The following is a 21,673-nucleotide window of genomic DNA, read 5'->3' as shown; positions in this document are numbered from 1 at the left end:
CACTATCACAATAGAAGCTGTGTAAGTACTTCACGACCTTTACTGTAGTTAACTTCACATCTCTGTCAGCTCTCTATTATCCAGGCCAGTGAGGGAGGGAAGGGTTAGGACAAAGGGTTAGACAAAGGGAAAACATCGACAATGCAAAAATTTGAGTAGAAAGACACGCAGGAAAGACATAGTGAGGAAAAGGGAAAAGGTAGAGATCGGCATCACTGCCAAGTCTGGCAAAGTGCAATTCCTACATCACCACTGACTTGAGCATCTAAGTTTATATGGCAAATAATATGCTACACATAGGAGGCTGCATTACTTTCCAAGAAAAACTCGTTCCTAAAGAGTCAGCATTGGCATTTCTGTATCCAACTTCGGCAGTTAATCCACAGCCTGACATCCAAGAGATGATGCTATACTCAGTTTACAGTGAAAAGTCTGAAGTGCAGCTCAATGGATAATCTGTCCAACATCACCAGGAGGTCTGCAGCAAAATAGGAACTGTATCCAGGAGCCTAGAGCCTTGAGCTTCTCCACCACAGAACCACAGTTATTGCTCCTTAAAACACTGAATTGATTTACTCCAAGCTGGAGCTTTAACACACCCTTTAGAAAGTCATCCATTCTGAAGTATGTCTGACTTTATCTACTTCCAGCCCCAGTCACTGGATCTCATTATACCTTTTCCAGCAAAGATTAACAAACTGGCTACTGTCAGGTGTCTCTTCCCCATAATACATCTTCTCATAAATGAAAGACTGAACATTGGGACTAGAGTCCCAGAGTCCGAGTCATTCACGGGGCTCTTTTCTGAACTTATAATTTTTCCATGCAGTTAATTCATGAAAAGTAGTACCTCTTGTTATGATCTACATCTACTCTTTGACTTGTCCTAGTTATTGATGGGAGCAAGACATGTTGTTTCACAAAGCTTTGCATTGCAGAAAAATTGGGTGCAGACTTTTCACATGGCCAGAAGGTGTTTATATGCTGCTGCCAATTAGTATTTAACAAGTGTCACCTGCACAATGCAATATGATGGTTTCAGTGGTGAGGACTTCTACAAGGTGACAGGTTGTGATTAGTAGATCAGGACAGATTTTACTAAAGATATATTGCTAATGGGCGCAAGAAACATTCCTACTGGAACTTAATAAAATGAGTGTGAACAGTACCAGTTCACAAAGCAGACATTATGTCATGACTCAAATATCAAAAAGCAACAAAACAGGCATCTTTGCATAGCAAGTTCTTATTTGTACTGCTTTTTGGCTTTCAGCAGTTCAACATCTGTTATGAAAAACTGCCTGTAATTTTTTTTTTTTTTTCCTTGGTGGAAACATAGTAATGTGAGTTGCTTTCACATTGGCTTAGTATTGAGTTTTGAGAGTTTAAACCAAAACAACAACAAAAAATCCAACCAAAAAAACAGCATACAAAAAAACTCCCTAAAACAAAACAAGCCAACTTATTTCATTTTCTTCTCTGCCTGTCTTTCTCCTAAACAAACATCTACTGCTGCTAACAAATGAATCAGACGAGAAACTCAAAGCACTTGGAGTTCTCTCCCCCCAGAGAACATGCGACAAATAAACAACATACCACAAAAGGCTGTTGACAGCAAATGAAACAGTACCATGATTTGACATAGTAGAATTGAGCACAGGGAATGGTGTACATAATTTGACAAGAAGGAGGTAGATCCTTTAAGGCTGCAAACCCCAATTCTTAAGTCAATAGGAGTTGTTAGCAGCCATTTTTATGCAGGTACTCCATGTGAAAACAAAAGAAAGTTTATGATCATGTCAAAAGAGCCAGTAAGCGCAGTAAAGAGCCATCAGTCCTCACTTCATCTCAGCTCCTTTCCAACTGCTTCCTCCCCTTTCCGCATCTTATGCCAACTACTCCTCCATAACCAGCACGAACATTTCTATCTTAAAAGAAACACACTGTTGCATTTAGCTCATCACAATGGTTTCCCATATAAGGAATATTTTATTAACCCTGGAATATGGAATTTGAACACAAAGAGCCCAAACAATATTATGTGAACACAAACTTCCAGGAACTTTGAGCAGATAGTGAGTTCATGTGTATTAAACTCCTAGACTCTATGTGAAATTCATCATGCTCAGAGCCTATCTAACTTCCCTAGGTAAAACTTCGATGGGTTCCAAGCTACACATTCAGAGGAGTAGCTCTGCATTCATCTTTTCCCCAAACTAGCACAAAAAAAAAAAAAAGAATAGTAAAAGATCAAGCAAATCCTCAAAGCTTGTGTGAGAGATCCTCACACAGACACAGTGGCATAGTCAGCTAATGGTCAGTGAGCATGTGAAAAAATGTGTTATCCTAGACTTCATCTAAAAGATATTCTAACATTCAGGTAAAAAATAATTCTGAAAATTCCATTAGCATTTGTTTGGAACAGATACAGACTAAATTATCTCATTAGTACCTTTGGGTTTAGCAGTCTAGGAAAACAGTAGCTTCTTAAGTCTTAACTGACATCTGGTGGCAAATTTGACATTTTCTGATAAATAAGGCTTTGCAAATTTGAGAAGGTTCAAAAAAGAAATCGACGATCTATTATGAGCTTTTCATGGCTTTTTTGGTATTAGAAGAGGAAGTATATACATTTCATCCTTTTTCTGGTAATTCCACATCTAGACCTGCTCATCAGGCACTATTGCAGTTACGAAGGCTTACTAATAGTGCTAAATACACATGAGCTATCATATATCAAAATAAATAGAGGAACAATTTAATTTATAATAGTAAAAATTTTAATGCAACTAATCAGTTGAGCTTTCCCAATCCATTTATCCCCCCAAAATCAGAAATTGGTGTGTTTTATGTGACAGAAGATGATAACTACACATCCATAGCTGATAGATTGCCCTCCCCTTTTTTTTTTTTCCATGACTGTAACAGTATTACAGGCATGCAAATAATTTGAAGTGACTTTTTCAAGGCTAGCACAGTGTTTAAATACGCTTCAGTGTGTCAACCACCTGCCAAAACTTTAGCTGAATCAAGCAGTTCCAGATCATTGGAACTCTAATTATTATAAGCACAAGTGGCTCTTGGAACAGCAGTAAGCTCTACATGACAGTGTTGGCAAGCACTCTACAGGCAAATGAATTAAACTCCACTTGCTGATTCTGATTACTAGATCATTCACTATTTTCTGATCATTTGGTTTCATGGAAAATTAGTGTTAGTGCTGAATGTTTCCAACATGATAGAAGGTGTGTTTAAAAAAAAAGCCAACATATTCAAAGCATATAAAGGCATAAGGTTTTTCTCTATTTATGCCCATGTGATAATGAGAAACTAAGTTGAAGCACTTAAAGAAGCTATATTTAGTCATGATGCAATAAGCATTTTTATTGCATATTCCTTGCCTATTACAAATGCAAAGTAGGACGCATTAGCTGAAAACACCTTTGATAGTTATGGTCCCCTCTCTATTAACACCATTCACACTGTGTGACAGCAAAGCAACTGTAACATAAACAGTTCATTTTTCGCCTACCCACTGTGATTAAATCTTTATTCTAACATCAGGTGTTTTCACGCCATGACAGTACGTTGGGTCATGACTTACCTTGCCTGCTAAACATGAGGTAATTCCTGACACATCAGCAAGATAAAAGACAAATTTCAAAAGATCCAAGGATGAAGATGATTTAGAATTATTATTCTTGAGACATTTTCAACAATTATTTGCAGTTTCATTTGAGATGGCATCAGAAATTATACATACATATTACCCAATATCTAAAGATTTTTCAACTCGAGATGTTATTACAGTAAGAGATTTGAAACATAATGAAAAATCTGAACGCAGAGGCCATAACTTCATCCAACAAGGATCACTGCAAAATGATACAAGTCTGTGTATAATAATAAATAAATAGCAGATCAAGTTCAGGACAAAGTCCACAAGACTAGACTGTCGTCTTCTATTGCAATTAGCCAGTCAACACCATAGAATATATCAAGTTGGAAGGACCTGTAAGGATCATCAAGTCCAACTCCCTGCTCCTCACAGGACGAATTAACACAGAAGTTTAATTCCTGTGTTTCTTTTAGCAGGTAAAGACAACTATTCTTACACAGTACTATTAGTGCTCTATATTGACAACAGTCACACAGCTACACTGGAAATTGTAAACCTTACCAGAGTTTTGTTTCACTGCTAAATTAAAATGCTACACACCAAGTATTGCGCTGCTCTGGGTTTATTCTTCAGAAAACTAGTAAACAATTTTTCCTCTCCCCTGGAATTTGCTGCTATCACAAACCTCTCTAACTTTCAGTTCGCAGACTGTTATATATAGTGAAGGTCATTAAGTATGACAATAAGAGAACTGCAAAGCAAGGTCTTTAAGTAGTTTCTCATTTTGGGCACCCAATTTTAAAGCATGGAGATGTTACAGGGCAGACAGTAAAATTACAAAATATTTTCCTTTATATCACAGTATGATTAAATAATCAGACTAAGGGCTCAGCATTCCCTGGGAGACTTATACCCTGTGTGCTGTGTAGTAGCAAGAGATGCAATTCTACATTCAGACTTACAGAAAAAGCAATACAGTATTTCATAATCCATGTGCAAAACAGACTCAAATAAAAAGCAAATGAACAGCAGAATTAGGAAGCTATCAACTTGTACTTCCTGCTGATGCAAGGAACTGGCATTCAGACCAACTAGCAGAGCATATTTGTAGGTTACAGAGCATATGCCAATTCCTGAATTTCCCTTTGCTAAATTTTCATCTTCTTTCCACTTCTCTTTTGCATGTTTTATTTGCTTCTTAGTATATTATCTAACACAATTCAAACTCCATGCTGAGGATCCAACTATAAGCAAACTACAATTACTGAAAATGCACAAGCACCCTCCAATTTACAGCATCAGATGTCAAGGGCCTTTCCTTCTTATAGGAAAGCTCCCGTTTCTTGGTATGCATTTGAAAATAATTATTTTTATTTGTAAACCACAAGATCAATAGACATTAAAAGGTACCACTGAAAAGTAGGACAGTCAGTAGAAAAATGCCAAGCTATGTCTACATAGCAGAAGTAAGAGACACCCCCAGGATACTACTTTGGGTACGGATGATGAATAGTCATTTTTCCCTGAGTGGATCAGGTACACTGGCCCGTAGCTCACTGTATCAACAAATCCCCAAGGATGTCAGCAGGAACTGGCCAGAGAAGCAGTGAATGTTTCCCAAGCTATCTTTAACTTTGCTTGCTCAGTGGAAAGCAACACAAGCACAATGACCCAGACTTCTAATTGAGGTTGCTTTTTTGGGCTACCTATCCAAAAGCCACACTGCTATGAAACACTGCTTTTGCTGCTCAGCAGGCTAGATGACAGATAGTTGTGCCTCCTATACAATCACTCCTCCGACTGCGATACAGACATCGCTTTAGTCATTCCCAAGTGCTCCTCAAACAGTTCTGAAGTAGGACAGCAGCAAGAAAAATCCCTATCCATTTTGAAGCAAAGAGGATGGCACAAACCACATTTCATCTGCACAAACATGCTTTATTCATGCATCTCTCATTCTGTACTCCGTGTCTTCTGCAACAAAATAGTCTGGCATCCATCTGGTAAGAGATAGCTAGGTACAGTTTCACTACACTATAATAAAGTTCCACTGCACTAATCCCCCAGGAATGCAGCAATTATCTCCTACCAGACAGGTGTTAAACGCTGCCTTCCAAGAGATTATCCCATCGTCTCTCATTCCCTTCTGCCCTAGTTGTACAAGGGACAACAGTAAATAGAATATGCCACTATCTCAGTAGGTAAAGAAGAGCCATTAGCTCCTGATCCTATGACAGGGATTCAGAGTAAAGCAAGAATGAGCCAACTTCATACCGGTTCAGTCCCTTACTTACAGCAAGATGAAAAAGAACTATTTTTCCATGGAAAGCCTTTGAAGTGTTTGATTTTTCAATATTTGTGTTATTTTCCTTGCCCTTTATTTCTCCTCCAATGTATCAAAATGAAGAAGGGGAAAGAGGATGAAATGAACCCACCCACACACCCAAAAGAAAAAAGTTGCAGAAAAATAATTTTTTGTTGTTCAATTTTATGAGATGGGTCTTCTCTTGTATAGCTGCTTAGAAAATTCATATAATCCAGGAACTTCTTTCCATTACCAGCAAATGGTAGATGCTTTGGAAAAGTGGATAAGAAAATAAGTTGGATCATCCTTCCTCCTGTAGCATCCAAACTTTTACCAATCTGTATTTTAAGTGTCAGTTAGCTGTAGCCTGTATTTCTTGCCAAAGCCAGGACCAATTCAAAATAATATTTGAAATATAATTTAACTGAAGTACTAGATTTTTTTCTTTTTTTTCCAAAAAGAAAAAAAACTGAAGAACACAATTTCTTCCTCTTTGTCTGTCCTCATCTTTGTGCACTACCAGTATGCTCAGTCTCATACAAGTACTCCTCAGTCATCCATCAAACTAGGAGACTGAAAAGCCTTTCAATGTGTAATGTCCCATTCGGAAGTCTACCAAAATTATCAAGTTCACACTCAGTATTCTTATCAATGCTCCCTGCAATGTGAGAGAGATCTGAAATATTGTTCCCTGTCCTTCCCTTCCCCCAGCTGACCTTAAGCAAACATCTCTACAGCAGAGTTTGTAGAGTCCTGAAAACAAGCAACCAAAACCCCACCTTTAACAGTACTTGTTCTATACCCTTTTGCAGACCTGACCAGTCAGTATTGCAATTCAGAATTTTAAAAGAAGGATTCCCTTGCATGCTGCTTGACCTCATCATTTTTCAGGACCAGAATATAGCTGCATTAGCCTGCATTACCAATTGCACAGTAATCCACACAAAAAATTCAGCTACTATTTAATGTAAGAGCAATATCATGTTAGCTATAAACTTTGTATAAAAGAAAGACCAATAGTAAAATCAAATGAGAAAACAGCCTTGATAAAACAGTCTTAACTTCAGGTAGTAAGACAGCCAAAATATCTTGTTAGCCATCAGATTATTTTTGAAGAAAAGCAGTCCACTCATATGGAAATCTGTGTGAAAATACTGGTCTTTTTCCACAAATTTATTTTGGGGATTTTTTTAAACCATAACCTATGGGAATAGAAAAAATAAGGCAGAGATTTCCAGTGCAGGTGTCTTAGATGTACTTTTCTGTTTATATTGCCCAGCCTTTTTCTTTGTTTTCTTTTGGTTGGTTGGTTTTGTTATTTGGAGGGGTGTTAAGAAAAAAAGTCTGGGATTATATTTCTTTCTGATTACTCCTAAAAGTTGTTTTGGGTTTTTTTAAGAATACAATTTGCACTGTCAGGCACCAAAAGTTCTGGGTTTTTGGAGTGGAAAGCTGTAATGTGACATCACAATACTAACAACACAGAAGCATTCATATTAAAAGACGATGTACTATTAAGTCACTGTTCAACACAATACCTGTGTCTTCCTTTACCACTCAGCTTCTTAAGGTAGATATGAAATAAGTGCTTATTCAGCTGTCATTATAAATTTTCAGAATAAGTCCTTTCCTTAATTAAAGGCTCTTAGCTCTCTTCTCATCAGCAGTGTTTTCAGCCCAATTTAGATTCTTTCATTCATCTCCCTAGCTTTTTACCAGAGCCCAAACTTCCCATCAAGCAAGAACTTAAAGGAACTTCAAGAAGAATTTATCTTGAAATGCCTTTCCTCCATTGTAGTTACCAACGTTAAAAAAGGAACAAGTGAAGGCGAAAAAAAATCAAAATTAATCTCAATTAAGAGACAGCCCCTGCTTTAGGTTGTGTTTGCCACACAGTACCAGGACTATGAGAAATATTCAGCCTCCAGAGCTCAGCAGAACTTCCTATCAGTATGACTCTATTAATCCCAGTCCCTTGTGGCCAAGTCTCTTAAGAGTGGCTGTTACTCCCTAGCACTCAAGAATGATAAAGGAAAGGATTAAGGTAGTAATCTGGAATCTGAGCATGCGTCAGAAAAAGACTCTTTGATGTTAAAAAAGGCTTCATGAGAAAGAAGATACCAAAATGAATATTTGAGTGCTGCCGTGCAGCCACCTGTCATTAAAGCAAGAAAAAAGTTAGTATCAAGGCAACAGAATGGTTCCAACAAACGTGCATTTGTAATATTTTTATGACATTAATGTTGACTTCACCTACTCTGTACAGCAGCCTCAGCTAGGGAGTAAGAACGTTGGTGCTGCCAGTTTGCTGCTCTCTAGCTCAGGCACCATAACATATCCCTACCAAACTGCTGCTTTAATGCTCAGGAAGCCTGCAGAAATCTAGCAGAAAAAAACCCCAAACATATAGGGAGAGCAGAAACAGTACAGATACACCTAATCAGTTACAACATTAACAGCTCCTTTGGTTGATTGCTGGCAAACTCACCTTTCAATTAATTAGCATCCCTCCAAGAAGTCCCTCAGAATAAGGAAGTCCTCCCCCCAAAAAGCCTGCAAGAGCCAACATTACTTTCTGCTGGACAGCCCTAAGACTGTTCATCTGTCACAGGGCCTCATGCACAGCTGCAAGGGTCTCAAGATGCTCTTTAATCTTCACCCTGCCCTCTCCTCCCACAGAGCAGGGCAGTTCTCTACTCTCCCCACTCTTGCTACTTCACTTTTACTGTCCAGAAGGGCTCTGACATAACGGAATCGATTCAGAAAGTTCCTTACCAACCCTAGCTACTCCATCCACTTGGCTGAAACCAGGACAAAACAGAACAGTTATCTACCCATGTCCTTCACAGCCACCACAAGCAGCCTCCAAGCCCCAGAGCATCTTTCCTGCCAACCCCAGAGGGCTATTACAGTGGATTTTAAAGCTCCTCTGGCCCCATCAAGATGAAGTTGTCTTACCCGCCATCTAGATCTGTCAAAAGCAGCACAGGTTAAGTAGTAGCAGTTGTTCCAAATATTAGAAATTACCACCTGAGGGAAGTGAGAGAACAGAAGACAAATGGGAGTACTGGTGGACCTACTCTCTCTTTCACCTATGCATACTAAACGGAAGTCATTGGGATTTATAGGGAAGCAAGAGTAAGTTTTGATTCAGGCCTCACCAAAACTTAAAAAGACCAAAGGAAAGATAGTTTGGGTTTATGACTCTCTTCTTTCCCTCTAAGGAAGCAGCTGTTTATGGGCCAGGTGCATAATTACAAGCTATGTCTCCTGCAATTCTTGCTCCCTTTGCACAGCCTTTACCTGCAGACTGTAACAGGATTTTTTGTTTAAGCAAGATGCAACATAAGACTGTCAAATACCCAGCAGTTATCCCACTGCGTGTCATTTCCCCATGTGATGTCTATGAAATATGTAAAATAAGAGCATCAGCATCATATTTGTACCCAGTTATATTTAGTAATATCTTTTCTACTAGCTCAGCATCACAATTTTCTTATATACCTTACATCCTCTTCTAGTATTTATCTGTAATTCATATGCTTTCCCAACCATATCTTCCTGGGGACGTGCATTCAATCATAAGTATGTGTTTACTCCTTTTTGACCAGAACCTACTTTTGAATTTGTTGTGGCTATTTTTTTCTGGCATTACTTGCTACTGCTGGAAAGATTCCCATGGAAATGTCCTACTTATCTCTGCTTTGCCTCCTGGTGGTAGGTAGAGCAATTTTGTGTCCCTTACCTACTCAAACTTTTTCCTCCTTTTTATGAAGCTAGTTCTTGTAAAATTATAACGTCTTTCCTACAATGAAAAGAGAGGATTAAATTATCACCAATTTCACCCCCCTGCTGCCATTGCCTGGACCTTCTGTCACCATGAGCACAACATTAAGAAGGATAATGAATTATTCCTTTTTTTACCAGTAGCTTTCATCTTTTAGTGGTCTGGAATAAATAACCAACAGTTTTCATGAGAAAAAGATGAGCATGCAGTTGGATCTTCAACTGGGGGAAAGGACTGAAGCAAGGGAGTATACCTGAGCTTTAAGATGAGACCTGTGACCATGCAAGGCAACAGCATGAAAGCATAATCACAGTAAATTCTCTGATGTTTAACAAAAGATAGTGCATGCTACATAAGACTCTGTGAACACCTGGAATTTTTCAAGTGAGTGAGACTGGACAATCCCGTAAGACTTGAAAAATCTCTTTCTTTGGAGAAACAGCAGACTAAAGGAAGGACAAACACATACCAAAATGAGATTGTATTCATAGTAAAACTGTAAAGTTCTGCGATTCCTCATGTTTTTTTTAAAATTCAGAAATTTCAGGTAGCTACAAAGATGACTCAGTATATGCTTTTCCGTAAAGACTAAAAAAGTTAAAACCAGGGGGAAGTTGACTATTACCTAGTATTCTCACCAAAACACATGAAGCCATTCATACTCATCAGACATTCAGAAAACACCTCAGCTTTGGTCATATACTTTTTGAAAATATTCCTTACAACCATAGCAGCAAGGGATTTACTGTTTTTTTTTAACAACAAAATAAAACTCTAAGAATAACTCTCAAGAGACTTCAATGTGTTTTTTTCCCAAGTGAAATCGAGTCAGTGGCAAAACACTGGTTTAGGCCAAATTCCTTTTAAACAAAGATTCTTTCTCTGCTTCCCTCACTCACAACTCTCACGCCTCATTTTAGGATATACTGCAAAGCCATAGCTTTGGGTTTCCCCCTTTACCAGCCTGGTGTGATACTTGCTGAATCTGTCATTGCCATCACTATGACTGAGCCTTTGAACTTCTGACATTTATCTTCAGCTGCTCTAGGACACATAGTTAAATACACAGATTGGGGGGTTTACTTCATTACTAAATGCTGGAGAGCACTGATCCTATAAGCAAGTAAGACATTTCTGAGGGTAGCCGAAGAATCAGTACAAAATGCTAGAGGGTAGTCAGAGAAAAAGACTGCTATGCAGAATTACAAAGCCAATAGACATCCTGCCACATCCAGCTATAACACTTTTCTTCAGATCCTCTGCTGTTTGTGAATTTGAGACATGCTTCTTCCCTGCTCCCCTCCTGCATAGCTTCATCTGCATCAACTCTTCTGTCACCTCCACAAATTACCTATTGCCTCCCAATTGCCCAGGAACAAGAGTCTTCTATTCTTTTTCTCAATGCAATGACAAACAAAAGTAATTCGCAGGCTTCACTTTTATGCAAGTAACACAATAACAACTTTTCAGAATGTTTATTACTGTATGGAATTTTCTCTCCAAGCCAGCAACTACCCCTACAGCAAGGCAATATACTCTTTTCATTGCCAGAGTTTTCTGTGACCTGAGCTAGCACTTTGCACATGTTTTATTAATGCTCATGCTGAGACTCACTATCCAACCCACTAGCAAACAGATTTTGCTGTTCCTATTCCCACTGAAGCAAGAAAACCAAGTGGGTGGGTACAAACAATTTTGGTTGCACTGCTTGTGGGGAAACATGCACCGACTGTAACATCGTGACAGAAATGGACAACACTGTGGACAGTGAAGCGACCGCAAATGATCCAGAAAAAGCCACTGTGGCTCTTTAGGAAGAGGAAATAGCATTTGAATAATGGGACACCATATACCCTTCTCTCTCACCTTATGGATTAGTCACATTTGTTAGAGTGTTTAATCTCTCCCCTGCTCTAAAGGGCTGCCCCGCTAGTGAAAGATAGCCCAGCACAAGATGCCACTGCTGCTCAACAAGATGAAATCAGGCACATGGCACCTTTGATCCTGTCAGAGGCTCCTTGCTTTTCCTTCACCACAGAAAGCAGGGGCAGAGGAACCTTTACCCATCCACAATATATATGCATACAGTTACATGCCACCATGCACATTAGTTGGCATCAGCACACATTTGTTTTTATTACATTTGGATTTAGTGGATCATTTTTCTTGAGCTTGCCATCTACAGTTTAAACAAGCATACTGTTCAAGGTTAACTGCTGATCACTTCCCAAGAAGTACATCTTTGGTAGACATATTGGAGCATAGGAAATACTATTCACAGCTACTGTTTCAGCAACAGAATTTAATTTTTAAGTGGCACCATTAAAATAACATCACACAAAACAATAGCAACTTCTCCTTTTGACAGAAGCACATGTAATTATATTATCAAAAGTAGCCTACAGTCTGCTTAGGAGAAAAAAAAAATCTCACAGGACTTTGATCATAGCTTTGCTCAATTTTTCCATCATTTCAGCATGATTATATTAGAAATGGCTGGTATTAAACTATTTTGAGGAAAACCAGTTGGGGGGGGTGAAGGTGGGGTGCTGAAGAAGAGGGTGAAGAACAATTAAACCTCAAGAATGCTGTCAATGATAAACTGTCTTGAGGCATATCCCTGACTCGGTATTATGTCAAACTCTGCTGCTTCTCTCTTAGGACTGAATCCTATGAAAATCAACTTTTTCAGTTTGACACAACCAGAAAAGGCACTCACCAGAGACTAAAAGTGTAAAGGTCTACTTACAACTTATTGTCAAATATCGTATTAGAAATTTAATAACAACGTCCTTAGATTAGCAATTTCAGTCCACAAATACTGGATGACATATTGTCTTATAAAATATTTGGCTTGTATTGATTTTTAGAAACTATCATTCCCTCTGTCCTGCCCACAACAAAGGTATATCACGTGTACTCTGAGTGGTTTTTAGATTATTACTGGAAAAAAAAAGGAGAACTGGATACAGTTTCTGTTCTGACTTACATAGTATTTAGTGACTCACTAATCAAACATTAAACCTAATGAGGTAATCAGTTCAGAATAGAGCTTGATAAAGCGCATGCTGCAGCATCAAAGCATTCAGGCAATGCAGGCAGAAGGACAAAGCAGCCACTTCAGAGTAAGCAGGAATATTCAACTATATTAACTTCCCTAACAGACTCTTGCTTTTAGCTTCCTCATTTCTAGGGTTTGAAATAAGGTTGATTATGGAAGCTCAGTTGCATTTCCATCCCAGATCATGGAAAGGAGTTGCAGTCATCTTATGCAAGAAACTGTGTTTGCTAGTCCAGGATTGCCGGTCAAGCAGGGAAAGTTTGGAGAAACAACTTCCAGGTAACCCAATAGTCCCAGACCACATCTCTCAGTGTCAGACACTAGTCCTAAAACTAAAGTGAGGAGCTTTACAGATTTCTAAATGAACAAATGCACTTTCCTACTCTCAAGGATTTGCCTTCTAAAACCTTGGTCCAAAGTAGAAGTAGCTAACATAGATCCTTTCAGAAACGCTGGTGTGTATTCTGCAAGTACAGACTCCTATGTAGGATCAAGAAGAAACTGTAGAAATAAGGCGTTAACTTTAAGCAATGACTTATTCAAGGATGGGTAGAAGGAACATGATGCTATGTGTGCCATATGCACAGCATATTAAGAGGGATTTTCAACATTGGTATTCCTACTAAAGACTTCAAACATCTATGATGAGAACTTTTCAAAAATCCCATATTGTGGATGAAATCCTGGCCTCAGCAAAAGGAAAGCTTTGCATTTGTCCTCAACTGATCAAGGATTGCATGCTGTCTGCTTATAATTGAGAAATCCTTCTTTATAAGTCACTTTGAATTTCTTTGTCAGATCTTTAGAGCTTTTAACAACCTGTATTAGAATACCTTTGAAGTGCAGTTGAAGAATTAATTTTACTGCAACTGACTTTACTGGAAGAGTCGAATCAATATCATCCCTACAGTTTTGTGATCTTTGGAGGAGTAACAAGTATCAACTATTTAATTCAATGAGATTTGTAAACAAACAGCTATTCAGGATACCCATAGGCCAACTATGGTCACTCAGTATTTGACAGATGCAAATGAAAGTATACAGTAAAGTCCATTATTTGAACTACAGAGAAATTACTGTGTCATTCAATAGACAGTAATGTACTTTAAACGCAGGTACTAAGATCTGCCAAGAACAAATATAGATATATACACTCACATGTATATATATGTGTGCGTGTGTGTATATATATATACACACACATGCACGTATGTAGGTGCTGTCCTGTCTCTAGTAATTCTTTAATACTAATACCTTTAACAGGAAATACCGGTCGTAAAGTCTGAAACAGGACAAGAAAAAACCCTCATATATTCCCAGATGTCATTTTAACAACAGCTGATATATTAGAATTGCATGCACTTTTTAACTGCAAGTAAAATAGCCATTACACTTGTAACATTTTATGTGCAATGTTATTGGAGAGAAAACGGCTTTGACAATATATATTTTAAAAATCGTTGCTCTTATTCACAATTCATGAATGCAGCCTTCCTGCAATATATCAAATCTATAGCCAGGCTTCCATCACATTACCTTTTAGGCAACAGCTAAGCTGATAGTCTGTGGTTTATAGAACAGAAAACCAAAAATACTGGGGGGGGGGCAGACTATTTTGTCTGGTGGTAAAAAGAGGGATTTAATTAAAATTTTCTAGCTGTTTTTCTTGAAGGCCTGAGATCTAGGGATATTGTGACTAGCCTGAACAGTCATTGTCACAAGTAAAGCACGAAATCCAGAGAATGTGAATGCATTAACTGCAAAGGACAAAAAAGGAAACTGCCTGCTTTCCATTTTGTTCACTTGTTATTACACTTTGCCTGGCCAAGAAAACCCCTCAAAATTCACAGGTTTTTAATAGAGAACAATAACCAGGGAATACAAGCCCCCATACAGATACACTATGGTAATGCAACTAACTTAAAATGCAAGAAACCCTTCTGCAAAAGGGTTAACTAGATAATTTTTAATTGCCTTTTTTTTTTTTAAAGGCAAAATTAAGGTTGAGAAGTGGAAAACAGAGATGCTGTTAAATAATTTTAGGTCCTCCAAATTATTCTCATGGGAGACTAAAGGGGACAAATAACGGAGTCGTTTACAGGTTCATTTCTGTCTTACTGCTTGAAATCTAGCCTACATTGATTTTTTTTGTGTGTCTGTTCAGCAGTAAATATGAAACAAGTTTGGTAGTTGGGACTCCTGCTCCTGAGCGAATAGGCTCCTGTGATTTACTGGAAGACTACAGCCAAGCCTTATCTGTCCTGAGAAGTTGTTACGGTGAATACTTAGAGTTATCTAATCTTTCTGTATACGGTACACACTTTAATTTTCATCTTACGTTGGCAAACCATCAGAGAAGGCAGCTGAGCAGACAGACAGAATGCTAAGGTTTACTGCTTGGTGTGTGACAGCTATTAAAGATGGACTCCAAAGTACCCTCTACCCACAAAACAGGAAGAAGAACCCCCATAAAGACAAACTGGTAGATGATTCCAGCTTGATCCCTACTCACATACTTGGGCATCAGTGACACTATTGAGAAAGTACAGCTAGAAAGTATTTTCCCTCTTTTCTTCAAAGTGTCATTCTGCTATTTGACTGGACAGTTTACATCATTTGGCTTCTATATTAAAATTCCCTGATTTTCCCATTGCTTATATATAGTTAACCAGGGATTTTTATGCTAGACATTAAAAAAAAAAAAAAAGGCATTATCGCATCCCCTTGCCCATTAGCCTATGTTATCTTTTTACTGTGATACTGCATCTGTAACTCAAAAAGAGCACCGTGAACTTAGATACCTCCAGCATCTACCCAAAGCATATCTCTGCACACTATATGTGTATATATATATATTACATACACACAAAATGCACGTAGAGGATTTGGAAGTAGTGCTTCCCATTTTAGGGATCATTTAACATATACTTCCTCAGTAAATATAACATCAAGCATAACCTGTAAGTGTCAGCACATCACAGAAAGAGCTGGAGCATTTGAACAGAGATGCTGACCTCAGCTCCAGAGGAAAGGGATATTCAGATCTGTGACTTTGGCTTAAATATACCTCTATACCATTCATTGCAGTTACCCATAGAAAGCTCACTGGAATTTTCCAGATATATCCAAAGCATAATTAGCACACGTACCAAAGACTTTATTCCATTCTGCTGGCCATGATATGTGTTCATGACAATAGCACTGCCAGGGGAGGTTGAAGGAGAAATTATGTTAAATGAAATTCAAATTGACAGATTGACAGATTTACATGTACTGTTACCTCTAACTACACACAAGTAAAGTGTGTAAACACACATCCCGTTATCACTAGCAGTTGTTGTCTCACTTTCAAAAGAAAGCAAAATAAATTCTGGCTAGCCTAAATCAAAGTAGGTAGTGGCAGTAACTCTTTAAAAACAACAGGGGAAAAAAGTTTCAAAATATGTGCTCCATAAATAAAATATACAAGTGGAAACTGCAAGTGCAGTATTGATCCCAGTTGTAAGTTGAGATGTAGAGAACTGCAGAGTTGGCACTCATGGTCTTCTGAATTGACAATAAATCCCTGGTTTGCCAGTTTCCAAATTACTATTCCGAACCTCCCCAGTTGGAAGGAAGTCATTAATTAGGTTGGCTTCCTTACTCGGGAGGTAAAGGTAGAATTATTCCACAGTGCCCTATGGCCTGCTCTTTATTTACAACTTGTGTGGGACCTTCTGCAAACTGATGGGTAAAAATCATTTCTCAGTAAATGCAATGCGGTAATGTAAAACAGAGCCAAAGAAAGAGAAACGTAAAATGGACCAATAAATTTGTGGTGCAACTGATTACTGATACTGAAAAGGTGAATGCTGCAAAGCTATGTGGTGAGTGCTTTTGAAACCTACAATAAATCTGAGATTGTTTTCCACTGTAGTCAAGAAGAGTTACTCAAATGTTGCACCAAGGGAACAGAGTTACAGGTATTTTCCTGTGTATTTTCTAGTATGCTTTCCTATACAGGGATTGCGAGGAAGGAAGCCTGCCTTATGAATTCAGCTGGGAGAGGGGTGAGTCTAACGTTAGATCCTCTAGATATTCTTGAAAACAGTGGCTTGGCTGATGCATGTGTGGTGTAGTGACAGAGTGGCAACTTTTTTTTTTTTTTTCTTTCCCAGGAAATAATTTTTCTTAATTTCTATGTTGACTACATATTTATTCCTGCTCTGTTACTGTATCACAAAGAACCACCTTAGGTAGCTCTGTCGTGCATTTCTATTTTGCCATCTCTCTTTGAAACCATTGTTAGATACAGAAGGTTCTCACTTGTAGGACATAGTTTGCAGTTCTATCATTTTGAAAGTAAAGAAATCAACATTCAGAAGATGACTTTATAATCTGACTCAGCAGAAACCAAAAGTTTTGCAAATTTTCATGGCAGAATTTGTTTTGGTTTGATGCAGCTTCTTTTTTGACATGTTCCTGATGCTGCAGCAAAACACCTATAGATAAGTAGGCAGATGAAGGAAACAAAACTGGGGAAAAAACTAGACATGCAGAACAGTTGGCTAATTAGACTACTAGATTTGCATTGTAAATTCTGGCACAGGCAACACCTCCACAGTAACATTTATTTCCATTCTGTCAAAATTTCTACTGAGACCCAATAAAACATCACCTAACCCTCATGATGGAGAGGTAGCTCTTAGTCACCACCAAACCAAATTATCTATCCCCCTAATCAGATACTGGACACAACTACGGTACAAGTCAAGGTCACATGAAAATGCAAGCCCTAGTATTTTCTGATATGATATAATGCTACAGGGAAGGAAGTATTTACCTGGAGGTAAATTAGCGACAGACTGGATCAAAACATTATCAGAAATATGACAGACACCAGAAAATACATCAGCTTGCCTTGATCCAACTCTGACATTCTTATAAAGAAAGCAAATTTAGACCTTCTTTAACCCAAGCACTAGTGAAAGAATGACTTCTCCATCAGACTGATTCTTGATGTTCTACGGGGTTACAGAGGTAGTTTTACACCACAGAAATTTTGTAAGCACTGCAGTCAATATTAACAGCTCACTGATGGGTAGCTTTTGCACCCAAAGTCTACATTCAAGGTCAAAAGGTGTTTGGGGTTTTTTGGTTTGTTTGGGGGTTTTTGTTGGTGGTTTGGGGGTTTTTGGTTTTGGAGTGGTGGGTTTTGGTGATGGGGGGGGTGTTTTTTGGGTTTTTTTTTCCCCAGCTGCTGCATTATTACAATCACCTATTAACTGGCCCCATCTGGCTACTTTAAGCTAAAGGTCAAAGCATCTTGGATTACACTTTAAAAAGAAGTTTAATATTAATATCTCTGATTTTATACTTAGACAAACTTTAGCTTTAAAGGTCTCATAGGTCAGAGTCAGAATCATGGTGAATCTTTTCTCAGAACAATGATGCTGACCACTCCTTCAGAAGGGTCACCAAAGGTTAAGGACTTAAATATGAACAAGCATATTCTTCTCCATGTCTGTTATATTTGTCTCATTTCCATCCCTCTCTCTACAACTTCTTGTTCCTTTTCATTATGGCCAAAATCCTACTTTAAATGCATTTCTCCAAGGCTTCAAACCATTTTTGGAGAAAAATGTGAGCAGAAGCAGGAAAGTGAAGGCAGGGGAACAGCAACTCATGTAGTCAAGTGCCAAGATGGGGAGCAGGACTAGCAGTAGGTAAAAAAAAAAAAAAAAAAAATCTATAGAACTCACTTTACAGAAGTTGGAAAGAAAGCCAATAAAGTATTATACTACATTCATAAATTTAATACGGGTTAGATGAGTCGGGCTGCAAATATTCTATGAACTGGTTTACAAACCTGATGGGACAGAAGGCCTTAAAAAAAAAGTCTCTTTAACCAATTCTGTTCAACACTTTGTCAAAGAATATCACAGGGCTAATGCAAAACCAACTGAAACCACCATAAATCTTTTGTCAAACCCAATGACTTCATGTCAGGCTTAATCTGATAAATGTACAGAAGAAATAAGGTGTGCGCTTTTCCAAGGCATCACAGGAACCTCACAGCTAACACACAAAGTAGAAATACCACAAATCAGCTGGGCCAAAGTAAATGACTATCTAGTTAGCTTGTAGGAAGTGTACTGTCTAACACAGGGAAGGGAAAGAAGGTCAATCTGAGAAATATTTTAAAGGAATTGAAAATATTGTGTTCTACTGATTTCCTGTAACAGTACCACTGAATCATACCAGTCATGAACCTATTTTTATAAAACCCTAAAAATAAGTCATATGTGAACAATTTACTGAAGAAGCCTTTACCTGAAAGTCTGTGTTCTTGCTCAAGGTCAATAATTTAATTCACCTGCAGGACATACGGCTCATCTTGACCATATATACTAGTATTCTTTCAAAGACCTAGCACATAGGATCCAGTACCAACAGGGACATCACCAGGCTTGGGCTTTTACAAATCAAGGTGAAAGCCTACTTAACAGCTGAAGCTTTTTAGTGTAGAACACCACCTTTCCTCCACTTCAGACAAAACCAGTAGCGAACCAATGCAAGTCTCTCTACCTATTGCAATGCTTGCAATACAACACAAGAGAGAAGTTTCTAGTAGTGCAGTCTCGACCCATACAAGACTCTATATATCAAAAGCAGCAATTTTTATTTAATGCAACAAACAATTTGTAATCAGTAAAGATGAAGAAGTTACTACTGAAATGCACTGCTTTGGACTAGACAACTCATCCAACACTGGCTTCAGTTCCTGCCTCAAGCAGGAGATTTCCTCATGAACCAAAAGGTAGTACCCTCTTCCAAACATAGAAACAGCCAAGAGAAAAAAACCTTTTCTCTGGACTACGTCTCCACTTGCTTAAGAGAAGTTTAAATTATTGCACGGGTTTTAATTTGTATTACACAAAAAGATTTATCCTTATGGAATGGAAAAACAACTAAGACAGCAAGTAACATTGATAAAAGCATGAAAGAAACAGAAACAACATGCAGAGGAACCATTTATCAAATGTCATATTCCATTATTACTTTAAAGTCTTGGAAAAACCACCAGCCCCTTATTTTCTAAAGCGACAAGTTACTTTGCTTTAGTGACAACAGGACAGATCAGGTCACTGCCTGGCTCAGATTTCTTTGCATGACAATCTTTAAGCATTAATTAGTATTGCCAAGTTGAAGTGGTCACACTTGATATATTCAATACCTCCCCGTGCCAGATGTGTTAGCACAATTGTTTCTGAATAGATATTCATTCACAACCTAGAAAATATTTTCACATGGATTACACTGACTTCAGTCCACACACCTATTCCAGAAGCTTTTTGATCTTGTCAAATCTTGCACCGAGTCAGGAAAGGGCTCTTTCAGGAGATCACAAGGGAAAACACTGCACTGTTGCCAAGCTAGGATTCCAGAGCCTTCTTCAGCAATAAATGCAAAAGAGAACTGAAAAATGCTCCAATTTTAATGCCCAAGTCAAACTTAGTGACTTTATTCCACCTTTTCCTAATAGAAATATTCTACAGACATAACTAATAAAGGTAACCTACTTCAGCAGATTCTAGGGACTTGCAGGATATTTACAGCTTCACTGAAGGTGTGGAGCCAGATTCTTAACCAGTATAAGTAAGCAGAGGTCTACTCATTAGTGGAGGTGTAACCATTCATGTCACTTTAAAAACTCTGTCCTGGAGATTGCTGTTAGATACCAGGGCAGCTCTTATTCCCACTAACTTCTGAAGTGATTGGAAAATTAAAAGAATAAAGCTTACAGGAGTAGAAAGCAAATAAAAATTAGAATTTAACATTTAAATATGCATATTGAGAAAATGTAAGAAGCTTCAGTTCTCCTATGTTTCCAAGGAAAGATGAAGTTTAACTTTCCAATACTTGTTCAGGCATACCAAGATGCATAAGCACTAATAGAAAATAAATACAGATAATCCTGCTGCAGACCATTAACGGAATAATGAGATGTCATTAACATGTAAAAAAAACTTAAGATGCTAACACAGTTTGAGAATGATTGGCACGTGGAAGAAAAATACCTCCATAGTGTTTGCTCATTTCATTAAATTGTTTAGAAAAATCTTAAACCTTTAATCCAAACATTCAGTCTCTAGTTCATGAATTATCCATAAATAACTTTATCTTCTGTACTCCCAAGTTAAAAAAAAAAAATAAAAATCAGAAAAAGCTGAGGGAAATGAGAAGAAAAAAACCCAGACAGTTAAAGGGCTAATCTGTATTTTGCCACTCACTCCCAATTTCAGTTTTCTGATTTTGATATTAACTACAGACCTGACAATCTGTAAAGGTTATGAGTTAGTATCTCACTCACCTCTAACGGAGAGCTAGGTAGGAAATCCGTTCCCTAAACACCTGCTTTTTCATCTGATACCTCCTCCAGTAGCAGGAAACAGAAGTGTTAAGTCCAAGAACAGCACAGACACTTCTTAAAGAAATTGTGTCTTTAGGAGAAGAATTGCTAGCTAAGCATTTCACTCTAGGTTTGTAGTACTTCCATCCTGCTAAAACACCCATAACCTCGTATCTCATATGCAGCCTGTTAACTACACCAGAAGCATTACCCTCCAGAAAACATTAATAGATTTCAGGTGGCTGATCCATGTGTTTTCTCTTTTCCATTAGGGGAAAACACTTCTTAAGAGGCTTTGATTAAGGTCTGGAAAGCACTTACACATGTGGGCTGTGCTGAAAATCCTTATGAAAGTATTGAAACCATGAGTCAGCTGAGCTGTTGCATGTGGGTAGTAAACCATGTGGAAAAAAAATGTTAGACAAAATAATGCTCTTATTTTCCTTAGGGGAGGCCTATGTTTGTTTTTTATATACATACAAAATAGCTAAATGCAAAACATTTGTGAA

Source organism: Haliaeetus leucocephalus, unplaced genomic scaffold (genome assembly GCF_000737465.1).
Source record: "Haliaeetus leucocephalus isolate CR32 unplaced genomic scaffold, Haliaeetus_leucocephalus-4.0 Scaffold668, whole genome shotgun sequence".
NCBI classification, from domain to species: domain Eukaryota; kingdom Metazoa; phylum Chordata; class Aves; order Accipitriformes; family Accipitridae; genus Haliaeetus; species Haliaeetus leucocephalus.
The sequence above is the reverse complement of the archived record's forward strand: the minus strand, read 5'-3'. Positions refer to the sequence as shown.